Genomic DNA, 24,711 nt, shown 5'->3' with positions numbered 1-24,711 from the left:
TTAGTGGTCTCCAATCCCTGGGCCGCGGACCGGTACCTGTCCATGGGCCATTTGGTACCAGTCCGCAGAGAAAGAATAAATAACTTACATTATTTCCATTTTATTTATATTTAAGTCTGAACAATGTTTTATTTTTTAAAAATGACCAGATTCCCTCTGTTACATCCGTCTAAGACTCACTCTTGACGCTTGTCTCATAAGTTCGACAATTATATTTAAAAATACCACAGTTTTTACACTGGTCACATAATTTTATTTTGTGCATTTATCCGTCCCACCCTAAAGGCCGGTCCGTGAAAATATTTTCTGACATTAAACCGGTCCGTGGCCCAAAAAAGGTTGGGGACCACTGCCATAAATGTCCTTTATAGATTGTCTTTTCTAGATCTGTGATCAAATGTTAGATGCATTTAATTCTTACAAGTTTCAAACTCCTTTAATTCCGAATGGTTTCTCACCTTTTGTGTGAATGTTTTTGACTCTGACATTTTTAAAGAGTACAAGCTAGTTATTTTTTATAATGCCTTTTGATTTGAATTTGTATGATCAGCTTCAGGTTTTGTCTCTCTTGGCAGCAATAGCACCAAAGTAATGCGGTGGTATCCTCGGTGCATCTCACCATGAGACGGACAAATGATATTGGTTTGTTGACTTTGATCACTTTGTTAAAGAGGAGTCTGCCCATTTTCTCCACTCTAAAATCACTGTTTCCCTCCCTTAAAATAACTGAGTGGTTTATGAGGAGATACTTTGAGACTACGTAAATATTCCATTCCCCATTATCCTTCAGCCACTAGTTTTAGCATCCATTAATGATTTTTTATTTCTTTCGTTCCTTCTGTATGTGTTAGGCATCCCACTGAAAGAACTCTCTTCCTTTCTCATTTTTATTTATTTATTCACTTGTTGATATAAGTATGACCTTGTAGATTATAATTTTATTTAATGGGTCATATAACCCATTAGGTCATTATTTATTTTGATGCATACATTGTGCCACATTTGGCCATTGGAAGCTCTTCAAGTTGGCTTTTGTGTTCTTTTATGTTCCCCTGTTGTTTAAGAAATTTCTTACCTTCTGGTACAAGATGATTCATCTAGTGTTTCGCTGACCCAGTCCTAGAAGCTGCTATTTCCAAGGAGCCTTAGTGCCTTTTATTGAATACACTCTAACCTTCCACAGTTATTTTTATAACTCCCTTCTCAACACTGAAAAAACTGACTTCCATTATCCTCAAATATCTACTCACTTGCTTGAGCCTAGAATACATAAAAAGTAATGTAAGAATTGCTAACTCATACCACTACAAAAAGCAAATCTATTGACTAGAGTTTAATATCTGTTTATACTGTAGCTCTTTCCGCGAGATATATTGTATGTGACATAGACAGTAAATGCATAAATCTCGCATGGATAATGTGATGAGTTCTGACAACCCCTGTACCCTATTTTCAACCCAATATGAGCAATTTCTCATGTCTTTAAGGGCTTTTCCCAAAATATGAATTTTTAAAAAGCTGCTTATTATTCTATAGCATATGTGTCTTGTAATTATTTTGCCATTCCTTATAATTAGATAGTTTTCAATGCTTTCTATTAAAAGCAGTGCTGGCCCTGACCAGTTGGCTCAGTGGTAGAGCATCGGCCTGGTGTGCAGGAGTCCCGGGTTCGATTCCCAGCCAGGGCACACAGGAGAAGTGCCTATCTGCTTCTCCACCCCTCCCCCTCTCCTTTCTCTCTGTCTCTCTCTTCCCCTCCCGCAGCCAAGGCTCCATTGGAGCAAAGTTGGCCTAGGCGCTGAGGATGGCTCTATGGCCTCTGCCTCAGGCACTAGAATGGCTCTGGTTGCAACAGAGCAATGCCCCAGATGGGCAGAGCATCGCCCCCTGGTGGGCATGCCAGGTGGATCCTGGTTGGGCACATGCGGAGTCTGTCTGACTGCCTCCCCATTTCAAACTTAAGAAAAATACAAAAAAAAAAAAAAAAGCAGTGCTGCAATAAACATTCTATGGACACTGTTAAAGAGAGAATGCCACATTACTATGTATGCTGTAGTTATGCTGCCGTTCCTTTGCTGGGAAAGACATTCTGTTGAATGAATTAGTCAGACTTTTAAGATTTTAAGATAGTCCAATTGTTATTCCTACAACTAAATTTGTTTTGGCCCGGGGTATTACTGTTATTTCCTAGTCTATTGTATGAAATGACCACAAACTAGTTGTCTTAAAACACTAGAAATTTATAAAATCACAAAGAAGCCAAAGGAAAAAAAGAAGAAATTGTTTTAAAATCCAACTTATGGAATTAATTATAAAATATGATAGAACATGCATATGAGTATGCTGATGTCTGTATTGTACATGGAACAGTCAGGACTCCTTGAGGCAACTGAGAAAATAAAGACATGTGACCTGAGGGCCCCCTCGTTTCCCTCAATTTGTCCTTCCTCCTCCTCCTTGTCCCTCAACGTTTTTCTAGCCCCAGCACCTTGCCCTCGTCTTGCCTTTGGATTACAGAGAATCCTTCCCGAATAGCTCTGTCCAGTACCAATATTATGCAAGGCCACGTACATAATTTTAATTTTCCCTCCCAGTCTTACATTTTAAAAAGTAAAAAGAAATAGGTAAACATGATTTTGATAATATATTTTATTTAACCCAATATTACCAAAATAGTATCAATTCAGTATGTGGTGTGATCAATATTAAACATTGTTAGTAAAATATTTCCATTTTCATTTGGTTTTGTCTTTATTCAAAATCCAGTGTATATTTATTTATTTATAGCACATGTCACTAGCTGCATTTCAAATGCCCCAAAGCCACATGTGGCTAACAGCCACCATTAGGATACTGTAGCACTAGGATTCAACATGTTCCACTTGTAGTTCCCTTTTCTGTTCCAGTTTGACTTTTATTCTTATCTTAAAGCTCTAGTTCTCTTTTGTCTAAGACATTTATCAGAGATTATAACAAAAGTAATTCAATAAATATATGTTTATAATCACCTCTTTGGATAAGGAAATCTGTGTTTTTTTCCATTTAGTTTCTCCCTCTCTCTTGGCTGGGCCAGTTCCTGTGTTTTATAAAACAGAATTCATAGAATGGTAGAGATACATGACTAAGAAGCATAGGAAAAACTTAGCAAGATACCAAGTTGAATTACATAAAAGGTGGAAATAGTGAGATGAGGGGACACAGAACATTGCAGACATTGAGGACATTAATGCTAAGTGAACGAAATTAGTCACAGGACAACTACTGCATATTCCTGCTTATAGGAGGTATCCAAAATAGTCAAATTCACAGAAAAAGAGAATAAAATAGTGATTTCCAGAGCCGGGGGAAGGAGTGGATGGGGAGTTGTTGTTTAATGTGTATCAAGTTTGAGTTATACAATCTGATAAAGTTCTAGAGATCTGCTATATAACATTGTGCTTAAAGTTAATAATTGGCTGTACATTTAATAATTGTTAGGAGGGTAGATCTCATGCTATTTGTGTCTTTCTAAATTACAACTAGAAGGAAGAGCAGGAAGGGGTGAGGGGGAGGGGGAGGAGGAGGAAAGAAAGTCGGGGTTAAAGGAGGACTATGGGAGTTTGGCATCTGAGAGACTCCAGAGCAAATGTAAGGTATAAAATAACTGGGGTAGAGGAGGCTTCTGAGAAGTGTGGTTCAGGACTAAGAGTTGGCAACCCCGCAATATTACATAACAGACTTGGATAAAAAAATATATCCTCTTCAAGAATTAGCATGGTATGGTGGGAAAATAGGTAGACTCTATTAGCAGACTCTAATCAAGTTACACAGGCTGGAAGTGCCTCTGCCTCTTACTGGCTCTGTGACCTTGGGCAAGTATTTGGGCCTCTGTTTCCTCAGCTGAAACCTGGGGGGGGGGGTCATAATATCTACCACATAAAGCTGTAAGGAGTATTTTCTATAAATGAGATTACATGCATGAAAGCACCTATATAGGACCTGACACATAAGAGCTATTTAATAATTATATTCCCTTTAGAATGAACTCACACCAGGAAAATGGGTTGCAAGATTCTAAACTTCAAAGATCATTCTAGCTTAAGAAAAAGGACTACATTAACTGTTTCCCAACAACGGAAGTAAGAGATAGCTCACGTGCTCTGAGTTTCACAGTCTCACCCTATAGTCCAATCACCTAAAGCTCTTTTAAGTTTAAAAGTTCCTTTGTATAAATTAAAATTTGAATACACCTGAAAGCGATATAACATTGTATGTCAACAATACTTTAATAAAAGTTTTAAAATAATAAAATTCTAATGAGTTCCTATTTTTCACCCATCAGATTGGCAAAGATCAAAAGACTAAAAACCACTTTGCATCAAGAATGTGGGGAAAACATGCACTTTCACCTCTACTGCTGTAGGCAGTACACAACACCACAACCTCTGAGTAAGGTAATTAGACAGGATAGGTCAAAATTTTAAGTGCACTTATCCTTTTACTGACAAATTTATTTCTAGTAAGTTAGCTTACAGATATATTCCAACGTGTTGAAATAATATATGTAATGTATAAGGATATTTACTGTAGCATTGTTTATAATACCAAAAGCTTATAAACAACATATATGTCAGTTAAACTGAAACTAGTCAAATTACATGTGACATATCCAAGCAATGAATTCTACATAACATTTAACAAGAAGGAGGCAGTTTTGTGAATATTGAGGTGGAAAGAGCTCCAAAATACATTATTATTTTTTTTTTAAAGAAAAGGTGCCATGAGTGGACGCTGTTACCATTTATGGCGTGAGGATGAGGAAATACATGTGTATGCATTTCAGAATGCATAGATAATTCCTGATAGCACATGCCGAAACAGGTAACAGAGGTAGGTATATCTGCAGAGAAACAATGGACAGTAGAGACTGGGGCAGGGTGGGGGGACTTAGGGATTTACTTTACTTTTCACTCGCTGTCACTTCTGAATTGGTACCCTTTGTGTGATTTGCCTATTCAGGTAGAAGGCATTCCCTCCCCTCTTCCATGTTGTAATTGAGAATCAATACCGTTCTAAATACAGAATATTAGCCCCCTGGGTCATCTCCTAAGACGCTGCTTACCTACTCATGGCCGCTGCTGACAAGGAGGCTACTCGAGACACCTCAACTCTCAGTTATGTCCAACATATCCTCTGGGGACATTTACAAACACAATGTTAAAGTTCTTAACATTATGCCCACCCTCTGACCCAGTAAGTCCACGTCTCGGAATTAACTCTAAAAGAAAGAGGAATAATCTATGCAGAAAGAGCTTTATACACAAAGACTTTCATTAAAGATTGACACATAATCATGAAAAAAATGTAGGCTAAATTCTACTCCGAGGAAATGATGACAGCTACCCACCACGCACCAAGCTCTGTGCTCATCAGCTCATCTGACCTGGTTAATTCTCGGAACAATCCAGTGAGTTTGGTACTATTTTTTAATATATATATTTATTATTTTATTTTGAAGAATTAGGAAGTCAAGGCACATTGTAGCAAAGCAGAATGAAGTTTAATGTAATGTAATAATTATGAAGAGTGAGTAATAACAGAAAATGACTAGATAGCAATATTAAGTGGAAAAATAAATAGATAATATGGTATCAATTATAGATAATCTGCACTGGAAAGGACTAGGACACATTATAAAATGTTACCAACAGCTGTCTCAAATGGTAAATGACCCTTTTCTTTGTAATTTTCTATATTTTCTAAACTGTCCATAATGAGCATGATTTATTTTTAATATTAGTAAAAAATAAAATAAATTAATATTCATTGTATTGAGAAAAAAAATGGTAAAAGAAAAATTATAAATAAAAAGAAGAGCCTAGGCAGAGTAGCTCAGTAGGGATTGCCACATCAGGGTTGTGGGTTTGATCCCTAGGCGGGACACATACAAGAATCACTCAATGAGCCCTGGCTGGTTAGCTCAGATGGTTAGAGTGTCAGCCTGAGCATCGGGTTTGACAGTTCGATCCCTAGTCAAGAGTCAGTGTGAGCAATCTCATTGATCTGCAGAAATATCTTACCAGTGTATCATAAATGTGGGTGGTGTCACTGAGGGCAAAGACATTCTCAAGTCTTTTGAAAGAAAAGAGTGTTCAACTTCCAGATGCTAACACAGAAGACTTAAAGGTTTCCTGAAATAAGAATCTTCCATAAGGTTTCCCCCATTCCCAGCCAGTGAAGTGCAGTTTCTGTGACACAGGAAAGGGCAGACTCAGTGGTCACACAATACTGTCATCTATATAGGAACAGACGGATGTTCCTGTCTTTCTCTCTCCCTTCCTCTCTAAAATCAATAAATAAAAAAATTAATATCTCTGCCTAACAATGGAGTAGGGCACTCTGCCATAACATTTCTCTGTCTCTCTCTCTCCTCTCTCTCTCTCTCCAAAAAGATAAATAAATAAATTTAAATTAAAAATTTAATAAATAAATAAAAAGGAAAAAAGTCGTTTTAGACTTTTTAAGTCCATTAATTCATTCAAAGCATTTAGGGTTTTCTTGCTCACCCTCTTTGCCACCCAATTCTTTGTAACTTAAAATAATAGACCATTATCAGTTTTCTCCTCATAGATACTCACCCCTTATGACACTAAGCCACAAACAGCAGGAAGTCACGCTCACTGAGCTGTGCATTGGCCAAGTGCAGGAAGTCAGGAGTCAGTTTGAGCAACGTCGCTGGGCTGCAGAAATGTTTTGCCAGTGCATCATAACTGTGGGTGGGGTCACTGAGGGCAAAGACATTTCCAAGTCTTTTGAAAGAAAAGAGTGTTGTTCAACTTCCAGACACTAACACGGAAGATGTAAAGGTTTCCAGAAATAAGAATCTTTTATAAGATTCCCCCCATTCCCAGTCAGCAAAGTGCAGTTTCTATGACACAGGAAAGGGCAGACTCTGGGGTCACACAATCTTGTCATCTATCACACCAAGAAACATGTAGATCTTCCTCCTTCCTGCCTTCCTCAGTGCGACCATCTTAGCCTGACCCCTGGTTATCTCGCACCTAGAAAACAGTTATGTCCTCCTAACTTGTCTCAACACTTCCACTGTTTCTTCTCTCTAACCTCTTCTTTATAGAAGAACCAACGTGATTATTTAAAAACATAAATAAAACCATTTCACCTCCTGCTTAAGCCTTTGATGACTGTCCCATTCTACAGTAAACAAAATGCATATTCCTGTTCATGGTCTAGGAAATCCTGCAGGGTCAGAGCTGCCTTCTCTCCATCCTCGTCGTGGACCACCCTGCCCTCACCAGCTTCCCTGCAGGCACGTCGGAGCCTTCCAGTTCCTCAAGCATGCCAAGCTTTTTCCCACTACAGAGCCTTCGAATCCGCTCTGGCCTCTGCTGGGAGCACTCTGCCTTCTCTTTTCATGGTTTCAACTAAATGTCAGCTCCTCTGAAAGGCCTTTCTGACCATCCAGTCAAAGCAGCAGTCTTCCTCCTGGCCCCGGCCCCAACATCCTCTACCATTGCACCCAACCATTTCCTTCATAGCACTTGTCACAATTTGTGGTGATAATCATATGCTACTTTATGACAGGGATACAGTCTGACAAATGTGTTGCTAGGCGATCCATCATTGTGCGAACACCATAGAGTGCACTTACACAAACCTAGGTGGTGTAGCCAACTCTACACATGGGCTATATGGTATAGCTATTGCTCTTAGGCTACCCACCTGTACAGTATGTTACTATACAAAAAAACCCCACAAGATTAAAGCAAGCGCAAGAGAAAATGATGCAATCAATGGACAAGATAAACACGAAATATACAATAAGGCTGCTGTCAACACAACATGGGACACTGACTTGTAACCTTTTTTCATAATAAGAAAGAGCACACTCTAAAATAACTAAATAAAGTATGGTACAGTACATGTGTAAACTAGTGACAGAGATATTTATTATCATTACCAAGTTTATGTTCCGTACATAATTGTATGTGATATACATGCATCTAACTGGCAGTGCAGTGGACTCGTTCACATCAGCATCACCACAGACACATGAGTAATGCACTGTGCTGTGACGTTATGATGAATACCATGGCACTAGGCAACAGGAATTTTTCAGGTCCATTATAACCTTATGGAATATTGTCATATATGTGATCCATTGTTGACGGAAATGTCACTACGCAGCACATGACGGTATACACTTCTACCCTGGTTTACTTGTTTGTTGTCTGCCATCCACAGTGTAAGCCCGTATCTGGTTTACTTACCATTGTATTGCTGCCCAGTGTGACTCTAGAAGAATGCCTGGCACTAGAAAGCAAACAAATTAAAAAAAAAACTTGTTGAATGAATGAACTCAATTCTATCACTTATTCATTGTGTCCTTGCGTAGTTTACTTAACCCCTCTAGGACTCAGTTCCTTCACTTGTACATAAGAATACTAGCTACCTATCTATGGATAAGTGCTTGTGAAATGTCTAGCACAGTAGCTGCACAGAGCAGGCTCTCCTAAAATCACAGCTCTCTTGATGAGGGCTATTATGGGCTGGGGAGTTTATAGAGAAATCCATTTTTATCTTGTGAACTGGTGGGCAGAGTTCATTCTTCCAATTGGTGCCAGGCACAGAGTAGATGCCTGAGAAATGTCTGATCAATAAATCCATTGTAAGCTGAAAACTTTAAAGTTAAAATCTTTAAAAAGTTCACCATATGCATTGTTTACAATTTTAAAAATTGAATACAATTTAAATGTCAATCAATAGGAGAGTAGGTAAATAAGTATGATATATCAATCCAATGTAATTGTGTCCCTTTATAGATTAGGATATAAAAACCATTAGTTTTTGGCCCTGGCCGGTTGGCTCAACGGTAGAGCGTCGGCCTGGTGTGCTGAAGTCCCAGGTTTGATTCCTGGCCAGGGCACACAGGAGAGGCGCCCATTTGCTTCTCCACCCCTCCCCCTCTCTTTCCTCTCTGTCTCTCTCTTCCCCTCCTGCAACGAGGCTCCATTGGAGCAAAGATGGCCCGGGTGCTGGGGATGGCTCTATGGCCTCTGCCTCAGGCGCTATAGTGGCTCTGGACGCAGCAGAGCGACGCCCTGGAGGGGCAGAGCATCGCCCCCTGGTGGGCATGCTGGGTGGATCCCGGTCGGGCGCATGCTGGAGTCTGTCTGACTGCCTCCCCGTTTCCAGCTTCGGAAAAATGAAAAAACAAAACAAAACAAAAAAAAACCATTAGTTTTTGACATTCTACACTTGAAATCACCAAGGCATAAAGAAAAGAGGAAACTTAACAACAAGCATGTGATTTTTCTTAAGCAAACAAGTACACTTTTGTACTAATACGTCCAGATTGGCTATGAATTGCCACAGACCAGCATGGCTAGTAATTGTCCAGGTCCTGAGTGAGAACGGTGCAGAATGAAGAAACAAACTCGGAGAGAAAAAAAGGATGGGATCAGGACGTCTCTTTGCAATGCCAAGATAGCTTGCAAATAGTGAGTCTGCACCCCCAAACTGCTTTATTTATAGGGCAGGGCAAAGTCATTAGCAAATCAAAGATATCTCTGATACAAAGTCACATTTCCAAGACAACCCAAGAATTCTCCCAGGTGCAGAAAACACTCCACCCCCCATAACTGAAATCAACCAACATCAGAACAAAGGGTGAGAAGAAGGACATGTAAACTGCTTCCAGCAATTTAGGCAAGCAAGTGAAGTGGGGGGATGGGACGTTTGCAAATATTCAGCTTCATAGCCAATATGGAAGTGTGGGGGAAGAATTTAGCCTTTGGCTAAACTTAAACTGCTGAGGGCATTGCCAGCTTGCAGTCTCCCACAATGAATTAACTTCAGAATTGCAAAGGGAGATTAGGTAAAATGAACATTATTCTAAGAATCAAGGGCTGGCTGGCTTCTGTCATGCTGGCTCTGGCATAAAGTTGCACTTGACCTTGAGTGGGTCCTTACCTAATTTAGTAAAATGAAAGGTTTGGACTAGATGATCCCTAAGATTCTGCTGATTCTAGCACCTGAGAGTTTAACACTTCCTTTGCTATTTACAGCCCTCATTGTCAACGGTCATTTCCTAATTACAGTTGCCCTTTCTTAGCCACTGTTTAGCTTTCCACGGTTTCAGTTACCTGCAGTCAATAGCAGTCCAGAAGTATTAAGTGTAAATTGCAGAAATAAACAATTCATGTTTTATTTTTTCAATCAAAAAACTTGTTATATATTATTATAGATGTTGATAACACAAACACACACATCATCAAATATATATTATTTTTCTCACAGAAATGATTTATATACTATGTATAATTTCTATATTTTCTATAAATAGTATAACAAAAACATTCTTCCATGTCAATATTTGCTATAATATCATTTTAAGAGTTGTATATAGGTACACCATGATTATTTTAAATTGGATTTTATTGGGGTGACACTGGCTAACATAATTATACAGGTTTCAGATGCCCAATTCTGCAACACATCTCTGTACACTGAATTGTGTGTCACCCCTTCCAACTCAGGTCTCCATTATTCATCACCATTTATCACCCCTATTCCCTCCCTCCACCTCTTCCCCCCAACCTCACAATCTCCATATTGTTGTCCATGCCCAGAAGGGTTTATTTTGTCCATATTTGCACTATCCCTCCACTTCCCTCACCCAGCGTCCCCACAGCTGTCAGCCTGCGCTCCATGTATGAGTCTATTTCTGTTTTGCTTATTAGTTCATTTTGTTCATTAGATTCCACACATGAGTGAAATCATATGGTATTTGTCTTTCTCTGACTGCTTACTTCACTTAGCATACTGATCTCCAGGCTCATTCATGCTGTCACAAAATGTAAGATTTCTTTATTTTTTATGGCTGTGTAGTATTCCATTGTGTAAATGTACCACAGCTTTTTATCCGCTCATCTGCTGATGGGCACTTGGGCTGTTTCCAGATCTTGGCTATTGTAAGTAACGCTGCAGTGAACATAGGGGTGCATATACTCTAGAATTAGTGTTTTGGGATTCTTAGGATGTATTCCCGGAAGTGGGATCACTAAGTGAAAAGGCAGTTACATTTTTTCATTTTTTGAGGTAACTCCCTACTCTTTTCCACAATGGCTGTACCAATCTGCATTCCCACTAACACTGTATGAGGGTTCCCCTTTCTCCCACCTAGATATTCCTAGGTATTTTATTCTCTTTGAAGTAGTTGTGAATGGTGGTGTTTTTTGGTTTCCCTTTCTGACAGATCGTTATTGGTGTATAAAAATGCAACTGATTTCTGGATATTTTGTATTCTGTTATTTTACTGAGTTCATTTATCAGTTCTAGTAGTGTTTTCATGTAATCTTTAGGGTTTTCTATATGCAGTATCATGTCATCTGCAAATAATGACTGTTTACTTCCTCCTTTCCAATTTGGATGCCTTTTATTTCTTCTTGTCTGATTACTGTGGCTAGGACTTCCAGTACTGTATTGAATAAGAGTGGTATAGCAGACATTGCTGTCTTGTTCCAGATCTTAAGGGAAATGCTTGTAGTGTTTGCCCATTGAGGATAGTGTTGGCTGTGGGTTTGTCATATATGGCCTGTATTATGTTGAGGTATGTTACCCCATTTCCATTTTGCTGAAAGTTTTTAACATAAATGAGTGCTGGATTTTATCATATGCTTTATCTACATCTATTGATGTGATTATGTAATTTTAACCTTCATTTTGTTTATGTGGTGTATCACATTTATTGATTTGTAGATGTTGTACCATCCTTGCTTCCCAAAAATAAATTCCACTTGATCATGGTGTATGACCTTCTTAATGTATTGCTGGATCCAGTTTGCTAATATTTTGTTGAGGATTTTAGCATCTATGTTCATCAGGAATATTGATCTATAATTTTCTTTTTCTGTAGTGTCTTTACCTAGTTTTGGAATTAAGATAATGCTGGCCTTGTAAAATGACCTGGGGTCTTTCCTTCTCTTGAATTTTTTGAAATAATTTGAAAAGGATAGGTATTCATTCTTCTTTGAATGTTTGGTAAAATTCACCTGTGAAGCCATCTGGTCCAGGACTTCTGTTTGTAGGGAGGTTTTTGCTTAGTGCTTCAATTTCACTGGCTTCAGTTTATCTATTCTGATTCTCTCGTTTTCCTGATTCAGTTTTGGAAGCTGCTATGTCTCTAGGAATTTATCTTTTGTATCCAGATTGTCAAATTTGTTGGCATATAGTTGCTTATAATACTTTCTTACAATGCTTTGTATTTCTTTGGTGTCTGTTGTTACTTCTCTTATTTCATCTCTGGTTTTATTTATTTGGGTTCTCTATTTTTTTCTTGATAAATCTGGTTAAAGGTTTGTCATCTTGTTTATCTTTTTAAAGAACCAGCTCTTGGTTTCATTGATCTGTTTTATTGATGTTGTTTTTTTAGTCTCTATTACATTTCTTTCTGCTCTGATCTTTATTATTTTTTCCCTTCTACTCACTTTGGGCGTTGTTTGTTGTTCTTTTTCAAGTTCCTTTAAGTGTAAGGTTTGATTATTCATTTGAGAGTTTTCTTGTTTCTTGAGGCAGGCCTGTAATGCTTAGGACTGTTTTCACTGTGTCCCATAGATTTTGGGTTGTTGTGTTCTCATTTTCATTTGTCTCATGGTATCTTTTATTTTGTCCCTTGCTCTCATTGTTAACCCATTCGTTGTTTAGTAACATGATATTTAGCCTCCGTGTCTTTGAGTGCTTTTTGGTTTTTTTCTTGTAATTGATATCTAGTTTCACACCATTATGGTTAGAGAAGATGCTTGATATGATTTCAAACTTCTTAAATTTATTGAGACTTATTTTGTGTCCTAACCTGTGGACTATCCTAAAAAATGTTTCATGTGCACTTAAAAAGAATGTATATTCTGCTGCTTTTGTGTGAAATCCTCTGAAGGCATCGATTAAATCCAGCTGATCTAATGTGTCATTTAACATCACTGTTCCCTTGTTGATTTTATGTCTGGAAGATCTATCCATTGATGTCAGTGGGGTGTTAAAATGCCCTACTATGACTGTATTGCTATTGATCTCTCTCTTTATGCCCATCAAGATTTGCTTTACATATTTAGGTGTTCCTACATTGAGTGTGTAAATATTTACAAGGGTTATATATCCTGTTGTTGAATTGTGCCCTTTATCATTATGTAGTGTACTTCTTTATCTCTTAATATAGCCTTTGCTTTAAAGTCTATTTTGTTAGATATAAATGTTACTACCCCAGCTTTTTAAAAATTCCAATTTGCATAAAATATCTTTTTTCATCCTTTTACTCGTAGTCTGTGTGTATCTTTAGTTCTAAAATGGGTCTCTTCTAGACAATATATATATATATGGGTCTTGGTTTCTTATCCATTCAGCTACCCTATGTTTTTTGATTGGAGCATTTAAGCCATTTACATTTAAAGTGATTATTGATAGTCACATCTTTATTGACATTTTATTCTTTTAACTCTATGTTCCTCTGTTTTCTTCTTCTTCATCTTCAAGCAGGCCTTTCAACATTTCTTGTAATACTGGTTTCATGGTAACAAACTCCTTTAGTTTTCTTGTCTGTGAAGCTCTTTATTTCTCCTTCAATTTTAAATGATAGCCTTGCTGGGTAGAGTAGTCTTGGGTTGAAAATCCTTGATTTTCATCACTTTGAATATTTTATGCCAAGCCCTTCTGTCCTGAAATGTTTCTGTTGAAAAATAAGATGAAAGCTTTATAAGAGCTCCCTTGTAAGAAACTGTTTTTCTTTTGTTGCTTTTAAGGTTTTCTCTTTGTCTTTAAGCTTTGCCATCTTAATTATGACATGTCTTGATGTGAGCCTCTTTGGGTCCATCTTGTTTGAGACTCTCTGCACTTCTTAGACTTGTGTGTCTTTTTCCTTCACCAGGTTAGGAGAAGGTCTGGTCATTATTTCTTTAATTCAGTTCTCAATCCCTTGCTCTCTCTCTTCTCCTTCTGGTACCCCTATGATATGGATGTTGTTACATTTTATGTTGTCCAAAAGGTTCCTTAAACTATCCTCATTCTTTCTTGTTTTTTTTTCTCTTTGCTGCTCTGATTGGGTGTTGTCATTTTTTTCTGCTTTGTCTTCCAAATTGCTGATTAGATCCTGTGCTTCATCCAACCTATGGTTTATTCTTTCCAGTGTGTTCTTGATGTCAAATATTGTATTTCTCATTTCTGACTGATTCTTTTTAAGATTTTTATGTCCTTTTTTATGCTTGCTATCTTTTTGTTGAAGTTCTCACTTTGTTCCTTGAGCATCTGTATCACTTTGAACTCTATCCAATAAATTACTTATCTCCATTTCTGTTAGCTCTTTTTCTGGGTATTTCTCCTGTACTGTCACATTTGGGCCTGTTTCTTTTTCTCCCCATATTTGGCTGCCTCTTTGTGTTTGTTACTATGTATGAAGGAAGGGACATTAAACTGCCTCTTGAAAGATTAATAGGGATTTTCTATATAGAGAAGGGAATTCTAGACAGAGAAATATATATAATTGTCAAGGCTACAAAAGCTCTAGTGATAACATTGGATGTGGGGTTGTATAGGGAGTGACATGTGGAATTCTCGGAGGTAAAACTGGAAAAGTGTGTGTGTTGAAGCAGATTGTATCTTTAAAATAATTACTCTAGAATTAAGGTATTCCCAGGACAGGAGCAGAAAGAAGGAACTACATATACCAAATGATTGCAATAATCCAGGTCAATTAAAAGGTCTGAACTTAAGCTTTGGCAATGAGAAAGGAGAGGGGGAAATGAATTCAAGAACGATTTAAGGAACAACAACAACAAAAAAAAACCCAAAAAAGCAAGTGTCTGACTGAATTGTGTTTGCTTCTTTTGCTGAACTGAAAGTTCAGCAAACTTTTGTATTTGTATTGTATTCAGGGCCATGACCGAATCGTCCTTGTCTCTCTTGTTACGGTACAGTATCTAGCAGTGACACACAGCAAATAGGGAGTAAATGTCGACTGAATGAACAGTGCAGGGTGAAGGAGGAGGAATTGCTGAGGATGGCTGCAGAATTTTTAGCGTGCATATTTGGATGATTATTTGAACAAAGAGAGGAAGAACAGCTTACGGTAGAGAAAGGACTTGAGTCCAGTTAGGATCGTGTGTGAGGTAACTAGAGGGCAAACCACAGATCTGTGATTGGGGCTCTTGAGAGAGCTATGTACTAGGAAGTCAGTTTGAGAAGTATGGGAAAGGAAGATGCTCAGAGGAATGGGGCATAGAGCTCAGACCTGCCAGGCATGGATGGAAATTTGAGTCTCTCTTAATAGACTTCCTAAACTCTCCTCTTTTTTGGACACTTACTTGTGCTTTTTCCCCTCCTCTCCTCTAGGTACCAATTAAACCCTTCCTAAATGTCAGCAGTTTCAAATTCCTGATGTGTTGCAGGGAAAACACCCAAGTTGGTTCTGCAGGGCTTCTATAACTCCCTCTTCTTTCTCATGATCTAGTCATTATAAAGTTTAGATATATTAAAAGACTGACATCCAGCCCTCCACCAATCCTTTCCATCCTTACCACTCCTAAAGTTTTTCAGCTTGGCTAAGAAGCTCACAAGGGGTAACATAATAAAGAGAACAGAGAAGCCCAGTTTCATGGGAGTAGAAATCACAACATGTCCAGAAAAGCAAAATATAACTCTGAAAATTCCTATACATAGAGGCAGGAGAACTAATGTTTAATGGCAACAACAGTAAAGGCCAACGACTTACTCCCTCTCCCCTGATAAATAAAAAATTAGCCTCCCACTTCAAGCTCTCTCAAAGATGGCAAATTTGATAGAAAAAGCAAGACAATTTATCCCTGTCAATTATAGATTCCCATTTAATTTTCTAGCTCACATAAAAGACATAAGCCATTTTATTTCAGAAAAAAAATCAAATTGTTTTAATAAATTTATTCCACTGTACCTCAAACCATCTCTTGATGGCAAAGAAGGCAGAGGTGATTATCTCTCATTTTGTTGGACAAACCCAGCCACAGAATTACTAAAGAGTGGTTGTCTAAGGTCACATATCAATAGCATAAAATTAATATCTCAAAACTTCAATCAGAGGCTGAAAAACCTGGTTCAGCACTTTGCTCACTAGGCCAAGCTGCCTTTCATTCCAATGTTCTTAGGCAACTACTATCCATAAAAGTCATCTTAAAAGAGTCTTTTGATTAGAAGAAAGAAAGAAAAAATAAAGACTCTTAAATCAGATTTTTAAAAAGTAATTTTAGAGAGAGAAGAAAGGAGGGAAGGAGAGAGAAAGAGGGGGGAGAGAAACACTGATTTGTTGCTCTACTCATCCATGTATTCATTGGTTCATTTATTTTTTATTTTTTATTTTTTTGCAAAACAGATAGATAGACAAGGACAAATAAGAAGGGAGAGAGATGAGAAGCATCAATTCACAGTTCTGTCACCTTAGTTGTTCATTGATAGCTTTCTCATATGTGCCTTGACCAGGGAGCTCCAGCCAAGCCAGTGACCCCATGCCCAAGACAGCTACCTTGGGCTTCAAGCCAGTGACCTTAGGGTTCAAGCCAGTGACCACAGGGTCATGTCTATGATCCTACACTCAAGCCAACAACCCCATACTCAAACTGGTGAGCCCGTGTTTAGCCGGTGACTTTGGAGTTTTGAATCTGAAACGAACCTGAAATGTCAGCATCCCAGGCCAATGTTCTATCCACTGTGCCACTGCTTGATCAGGCTCATTGGTTGATTCTTGTATGAGCCCTGACCAGGAATGGAATCCGCAATCTTGGGGTATTGGGACAATACTCTAACCAACTAAGCTACCTTGCCAGGGCTACAAAAGAAAGACCATTAAAGAAAGAAAGGGTATCTAAATACATCTATGATTAGGAAACCAAGGTCCACATAGGTTAAGTGACTTGACAAAGTCATACAGATATTGAGAAGCAGAGCTATAAATAAGCACTGAACTTCTAACTCACTTTGCAAAAACTATGACTTAATATTTTTATAAAAATCATAATACCTAACACTTAATAAGTATCTATGAAACTGATAAACACTTATTCTAAGCATTTCCACTCATTAATTTATTTAATCATGTGATTATACTCATTTTACTGATGAAGATACTGGGTGTACAAATAGGTTAAATAATTCCCTTAAAGTTACATAGCTAGTTAAGTAAAGGAGCCAGAATTTGAATCCAGGACTGTATGATTAAGTCCAAATTCATTACAACAATGCAGTGCTTCCCACAATGTCATAGAATTTCACAGTTTGAAGGAAGCTTATTGATTATCCTTCTCAATCATCTACTGCATCCATGGACGTTTCTCTACATCTCTGATACCTAATGATCCAACCTTTGCTTGAACATCCAGGGTAAAAAATTTACCGTCTAAGAGGGTATCTCGTTCTTTTAGGGCAGATGAAACTCACTACCCTGAGCCTTCTTCTACTTACTGGTGCAATTTCTGAATAAAATTAGAGCAGTGTCACCAAAGGCCTTTAGACAGAACAAGGGAAGGGAAAAGATGGTAACTCCAAGGACAGCATGTTTAATTTTATGTGGTCAATATGCAAACACATGGAACCTTTCTACTGGTTTTATTTTTCTCTGATCTTATAAAGATATTAATCAAGCAACATTTCAGAAAAGGTATCCAATGTGTAAGGATATCTGAAGTCCTCAGGATCAGGAATTAAACAGCCAGTTCTGTGTCATGAATAATCCACAAACCCCAAAGGAATAACCAGGGACATCTGGAGCTCTTGTCAGCAGTGGGTGTCCCTAACAGCTTCCCTGTCAATTCCTGAGGAGTATTGGTGGCTACAGCTTCCAATAGCTTCCCAATTCACCAATAGGTAGTATTTTTTGAAAGCCATCTCGTCTAATTTGAGAGTTATCTGAAACCTACTGATGGGAGTTTGAAGACTCTCTGGTGGCTCTTAATTAAATGATCCAACTAAACCTCACATTTCTTTTACCCCTTTTGTTCTGACTTTCTTTAGAGCCATGAAGGTGCCCAAGATGGGACTCAGGAGAATGTGTAACGTGTATCAGTGTGTAATAGCACATAGCAGATCTAACAACATTGAGATTGGGAATTAAAATGAGTCTTTTTCTAGTTTAGGTTTGAGGGTCTTTGAAGAGTTTTGTCTAAAATAGAATAATTGCTAATATATTAAAGCTAAATGACTTGCTTAATGGTTACAGAGTTTCTGGTTGGGGATAATAAATTATTGGAAATAGTTGCGATGATTGGACAACATTGTGAATGCAATTAATGTCATTGAAGTATATGCTTAAATGGTTAAAAATGGTGAAATGACAAAGTTTGTTATATATACATATTACTATAACTAAAAGAAATTAACAATGTAATAATATACCCAAAACAATTGAATTGTACACTTCAAAGGGAATGAATCATATAGCATGGGAATTATTTTTCCTCATTTTCTACAGAGAGACTCACAGAAATCCACAACTTAATAAATCTTAGCAAATAACATTGTAAAATATGACTGACTTGAGATTTTCTTGATCCTCAGACTGCCAGAAGATGTCTTAAACAGGAAATACCTGAATAACTTCTCTTTAATAATAATCTGTAAAACCACTTGAATTTCAAAACAAAGAAGAGAAATTGAAGTTCCCCAAAGGGAAAACATGCCCACTGAGCCCTGAGGTCTTAAGCCTTCAAGCCTTTGTCAGATGAGTGTCACTAGTCCCTAAATGGTGTTGACCAAAAAGCAGGCCCATCACACCCCATGAACAACTAACACATCAATGGTTAGTCAGAATATAAAGAGTTTATAAGCTAGATGAAGAGCTGAGGAAACTTCCTCAATAATTCAAAATAAAAAAATAATCACATAGGAAAATAGAAAGTTTAGCAAAATTCCCTGATTAGCCCTATAATTCTCAACAGTGTAGGGTCCCCATAGATTTAGGTATAGAGGTTGATTAAAGATGCCTCATTGTAATTAAAAATTAAGATAGTAATATTTGAAAATAGTTTCTTTTCTTTTTCTTATTTATTTTATTTTATTTTATTTTATTAGTGAGAATAGAGGAGATACACAGACAGACTCCTGCATGTGGCCTGGACAGTATTCACCCAACAACCCCTGTCTAGGGCCAATGCTCTGCCCATCTGGGGCCATGCTTGCAACTGAATTATTTTAAGTGCCTGAATAAGAGACTCAAGGGAGCCATCCTCAGTGCCCAGAGTAGACGTGCTTGAGTCAATCAAGCCATGGCTGTGGGAGGGGAAGAGAGAGAGAGAGAGAGATAGAAAGAGAGAGACAAATGGGAGGTGGGGAGAAGCAGATGGTCACCTCTCCTGTGTGCCTTGATCAGGAATTGAACCCAGAACATCCACACACTGGGTCGACACTCTGCTGAGCCACCTGGCTAGGGCCAATTGTTTCTTTTCTTAAAAAACAATAAACTAAATAATTTATATAAGCTTCATAAAGTTAAGTCACCTCATAGCCCTACATAAAGTTGTATCCAACAATCCAGTATAAACATGACAAGATGGAAGCATATATTTATCTTCCCCAAACCCAAACCCAAATAAATTAATATTAAAAGAATTTTTAGCCCTGGCCGGTTGGCTCAGCGGTAGAGCGTCGGCCTAGCGTGCGGAGGACCCGGGTTCGATTCCCAGCCAGGGCACATAGGAGAAGCGCCCATTTGCTTCTCCACCCCTCCGCCACGCTTTCCTCTCTGTCTCTCTCTTCCCCTCCCGCAGCCGAGGCTCCGTTGGAGCGGAGATGGCCCGGGCGCTGGGGATGGCTCTGTGGCCTCTGCCTCAGGCGCTAGAGTGGCTCTGGTCGCAACATGGCGACGCCCAGGATGGGCAGAGCATCGCCCCCTGGTGGGCAGAGCATCGCCCCTGGTGGGCGTGCCGGGTAGATCCCGGTCGGGCGCATGCGGGAGTCTGTCTGACTGTCTCTCCCTGTTTCCAGCTTCAGAAAAATGAAAAAAAAAAAAGAATTTTTAAAGTTGTTTTTATAAAAACCACATGAATAAAGACAATAAAAAAGATAAGAATGAACTTTTGGAAGGCAAAACATAAATAGAGATGCTTTTCGGCTTGGTGACTTAGCAAATCAGTGGAAGTTGCAAATAAAGTTGCTGAAGAAGGGGATTTTAATAATATATATAATATATGAGTTGACTTTTCTAGTAAGTTTTTCCCCCCCCAGAAAAGCTTTAGCGGGTTAGAAATACCAAGCATTGCCAGAGGGATTGGTTTTAACTAGAATGCAACTTCCACTTCCTCTTACACTGTAGAAAGCAGCTAAAAAATGGATCTACCACCTTTCTACCACTTTTTTTTTTAAGCCAGACAATCTTCAAAAAAGATAAGATTTTTTTTCTTAATAATCAAACAACTCAGTTCACCAGGCAACCAAGTAACACAAATGGCAAACAAATTCCTGCAAGAAGAAATAAGACAGGCAAACCATTTGCTTTTGGCAGAGAATGGGAAAAAGTGATGATGGCCACATAAGCAGATAAAAGAAATCAACTAAAATGTCAATTATTTGTTAAAGGACAAACAGGGTAACATGTCAGCTTGGAACAGCTGGAGGTCCCAGACACAATGGAATCAGTATTCACCCACAATCTCTTCTTCATGGGCCTCTATCAGCTTGTGTTAATGAGCTCTTAAAATCCAGAAACTCTGTCCTTCACTTATGGAGATTTTTCTTCTATTATATCTTTTATATTTTGTTCAAAAGATTTTTTAAAAATTTTTGTATTTTATATTTTCTGTTTATTGAATTTTCTCTTTTTTTTTCTTTTTCTTAAGTGAGAAGTGGGAAGACAGAGAGACTCCTGCCTGCACCTGGACCGGGATCCACCTATAAGGTGATGCTCTGCCCATCTGAGGCCATGCTTTGTTGCTCAGCAACTGAGCTATTTTAGCACCTGAGGTGAGGCCATGGAGCCAACCTCAGTGCCCAGGGCCAACCTGCTCCAACAGAGCCATGGCTGTGGGAGAAGAAGAGAGAGATAGAGAGATAAAGAGAAAGAAAGGAGAGGGGGAGGGGTAGAAAAGCAGATGGTTGCTTCTTCTGCGTGCCTTGACTGGGAATCAAACCCTGACATCCACAGCTGGGCCGACCAGCTGGGTCCATATTTATTGAATTTTCAATTTCAGTCTGTAGGAAAGAGTTAAAATAGCAGGCCTATGGTATTTCTTGAATAGGAGTTGGGAACCTTTTTGGCTGAGAGAGCCATGAATGCCACATATTTAAAAATGTAATTCTGTGAGAGCCATACAACAACCCATGTAACTCACACATTATCCAATAAAAATTTGGTGTTGTCCTGGAGGACAGCTGTGATTGGCTCCAGCCACCTGCAGCCATGAACATGAGCAGTAGGAAATGAATGAATTGTAATACATGAGAATGTTTTATATTTTTAACGTTATTACTATTATTTTTTTCTGAAGTTGGAAAAGGGGAGGCAGTCAGACAGACTCCCGCATGCACCTGACCAGGATCCACCCGGCATGCCCACCAGGAGGCGATGCTCTGCTCATCTGGGGAGTTGTTCTGTTGCATCCAGGGCCATTCTAGCACCTGAGGCAGAGGCCATGGAGCCATCCTCAGCGCCTGGGCCAACTTTGCTCCAATGGAGCTTTGGCTGCGGGAGGGGAAGAGAGAGACAGAGAGGAAGGAGAAGGGGAGGGGTGGAGAAGCAGATGGGCGCTTCTCCTGTGTGCCCTGGCCTGGAATCGAATCCAGGACTCCTGCATGCCAGGCCATTGCTCTACCACTGAGCCAACTGGCCAGGGCTCATTATTTTTTTATTAAAGATTTGTCTGCAAGCCAGATGTAGCCATCAAAAGAGCCACATCTGGCTTGCGAGCCATAGGTTCCGGACCCCTGTTCTAGAAGGTTTTAAAGACAGCTCTTGGGACTTGGTCTCTGGTATGTGCCCAATGCTACTAAGTGATAAGGTTGTTTTGTGTGCCTGGGGCAATGAATTCTGTTCTATCAGTCTTGCCTAGGCTGTGTGAATAATGTAATTTAGGATAAATACTTGCTTTCCTTCTGAGACTCTGAAACTTCAGTAATTGCGGCTGGTTTCACAGGCAGAGAGTGCTTAAATGACCAGCAATATAAATTTTGAACTCTTGAATCTTAAGAGGGCTTATCTGGGCAAAACACTGCATGTGTTGATACATTTCACTACTGAAGGCCAAAGCATGTTCTGTGCAAGGACCTCACGCTACCCAGAGGCAAAACTTTGGAAGCCTGCACTGAACTCCAGACTGCCTAATGTGGTTTTGTACTGCTGATCCTGCCGTGTGTTGTTTGCTGTCATAAACAACAGCTATGATTCCAACTGCCTTGAGTCTAGCAGCAGTGATTTTCTTTTTTTAGCAAGAGAGACAGAGAGAGGGACAGACAGGAAGGGAGAGAGATGAGAAGCATCAATTCTTCATTGTGGCACCTTAGTCGTTCATTGATTACTTTCTCATATGTGTCTTGCCCGGGGGTGGGGGGGTGGCTCAAGCAGAGCGAGTGACCTCTTGCTACCATGGGGTCATGTCCATGATTCCACACTAAAGCTGGTGATCTTGGGGTTTTGAACCTGGGTCTTCCACATCTTAGTCCGATGCTCTATCCACTGTGCCACTGCCTGGTCAGGATACAGCAGTGATTTTCAACCTTTTTCATCTCGTGACATCCATAAACTAATTACTAAAGTCTTGTGGTACACCAAAAAATGTATTTTTTTTGCCAATCTGACAAATAAAATAGATATAATTTTGATTTATTTGCACCCAATGGCTATTGTTGTGTTGACTGTTGTTATTATTTTTTTTTATTTGACAATCTAAGGCAGTGGTCCCCAACCCCTGGGCCGCGGACCGGTATTAGTCCGTGGGCTATTTGGTACCAGTCCACAGAGAAAGAATAAATAACTTACATTATTTCCGTTTTATTTATATTTAAGTCTGAACAATGTTTTATTTTTTAAATGACCAGATTCCCTCTGTTACATCCATCTAAGACTCACTCTTGATGCTTGTCTCAGTCACGTGATACATTTATCCGTCCCACCCTAAAGGCCTGTCCGTGAAAATATTTTCTGACATTAAACCAGTCTGTGGCCCAAAAAAGGTTGGGGACCACTGATCTAAGGAGAAAAAGGTCAGTGGTTCTTACTAAACAATTAGGTAGTGCATGTTTTAAAAATTCTTGCAGCACAATAGTGTGCCATGGAGCACAGGTTGAAAAATTGCTGCTCTAGAGAATCATCAAATGTGTGGATAGTCATGGGAACCCTTAAAATTTCCAGCTCTTCTTTTTAACCTTTTGAGCAGTATGAACATTCATGTATGTCTTCGTGCCTCCTGACCATCCCAGAGTACAATCAATTTATTTTAAAAATGTATAAGGCAACATTAAAAAAAGGCAAATGTATGTTCTTCCTGTTTCCATAAACTGGTTATCAAACAAACATGATTTTAAGTTAATAAAGCTGGAACTGGAACTAATTTCATTTTTTGAAAAACAACTCACTCCCAGGGGTCAGTGAGCATGAAAAAAAACTCACTACTCAAAGGTTTAATTTCGGTGTGTTCTCTTTTGTTCTCTGATTGTACTTCTTTTTAAAAAAACAGCACTCTGCTCTTGTTTAAGGAATGCAGTATCTTCTCTTCCCTCTTGGAAAATTTTAAGCTTAAATTTTGTAGCCATCACTCCGAAAATTGTCTTTTTCCCCCTCTACTTGTTTTTGTTTGTTTTTGTGACAGAGACACAGAGAGAGAGACAGAGAGAGGGACAGATAGGGACAGATTAATAGGAAGGGAGAGAGATGAGAAGCATCAATTCTTCATTGTGGCACCTTAGCTGTTCATTGATTGCTTTCTCATATGTGCCTTGACCTGGGGGCTTCAGCCAAGCCAGTAACCCCTTGCTCAAGCCAGTGACCCCGTGCTCAAGCTGGTGAGCCAGCACTCAAGCCAGATGAGTCTGCACTCAAGCCAGGGACACTAGGGTTTCAAACCTGGGTTCTCTGTGTCCCAGTCCGACGCTCTATCCACTGTGCCACCATCTGGTCAGGCTGGTCTTTTCTTTTTAATGTTGCAGGCTTTCCTTAAATATTGCATGATACTTCATTGTCTATTCATGGCTAACAATGGGCTCTCAGAAATTTTGGCAAATCCATAGCATTAATTAATTCACATATATAATTGGCATCTGCCTAGGTAAATAAATATAATTCAGAAGTCCATGTAAATTAATTATTGCTATAGATTTACCAAAATTTATCTAACGATTAACATATTGAGGAACGTTTACGTTGTTTTCGGTTGTATGCTGTTATACATGTTGCAGAGGGTAGCATACTTCCATAAACATCTGCGCACCTGTCTGACAGCAAGCTTAAGCACGGACATGTACGGACGTCCAAGACAAGGTTTCCTAATTTATACCACGGCCTCTTTTGTGCAGCATTGCTAACACTGAATATGAGCATCCTTTTAAGTTTGTGGTGACCCAACCGGCAAAAATGACACTTACTTTGTCTTTGCATATCTTTGATATTGAATGCATTTGTCGCATGTCTTTCATTTGTTTTTCTTTTGTGACTTGCATGTCTTGGCCCATTTTTTTCTGCTGGGATAATCAGCTTATTTGACTCCTTTGTAAATATAT

The sequence above is a fragment of the Saccopteryx bilineata genome, chromosome 2 (genome assembly GCF_036850765.1).
Source record: "Saccopteryx bilineata isolate mSacBil1 chromosome 2, mSacBil1_pri_phased_curated, whole genome shotgun sequence".
Lineage (NCBI taxonomy): Eukaryota > Metazoa > Chordata > Mammalia > Chiroptera > Emballonuridae > Saccopteryx > Saccopteryx bilineata.
Note: the sequence above shows the minus strand (reverse complement) of the source record.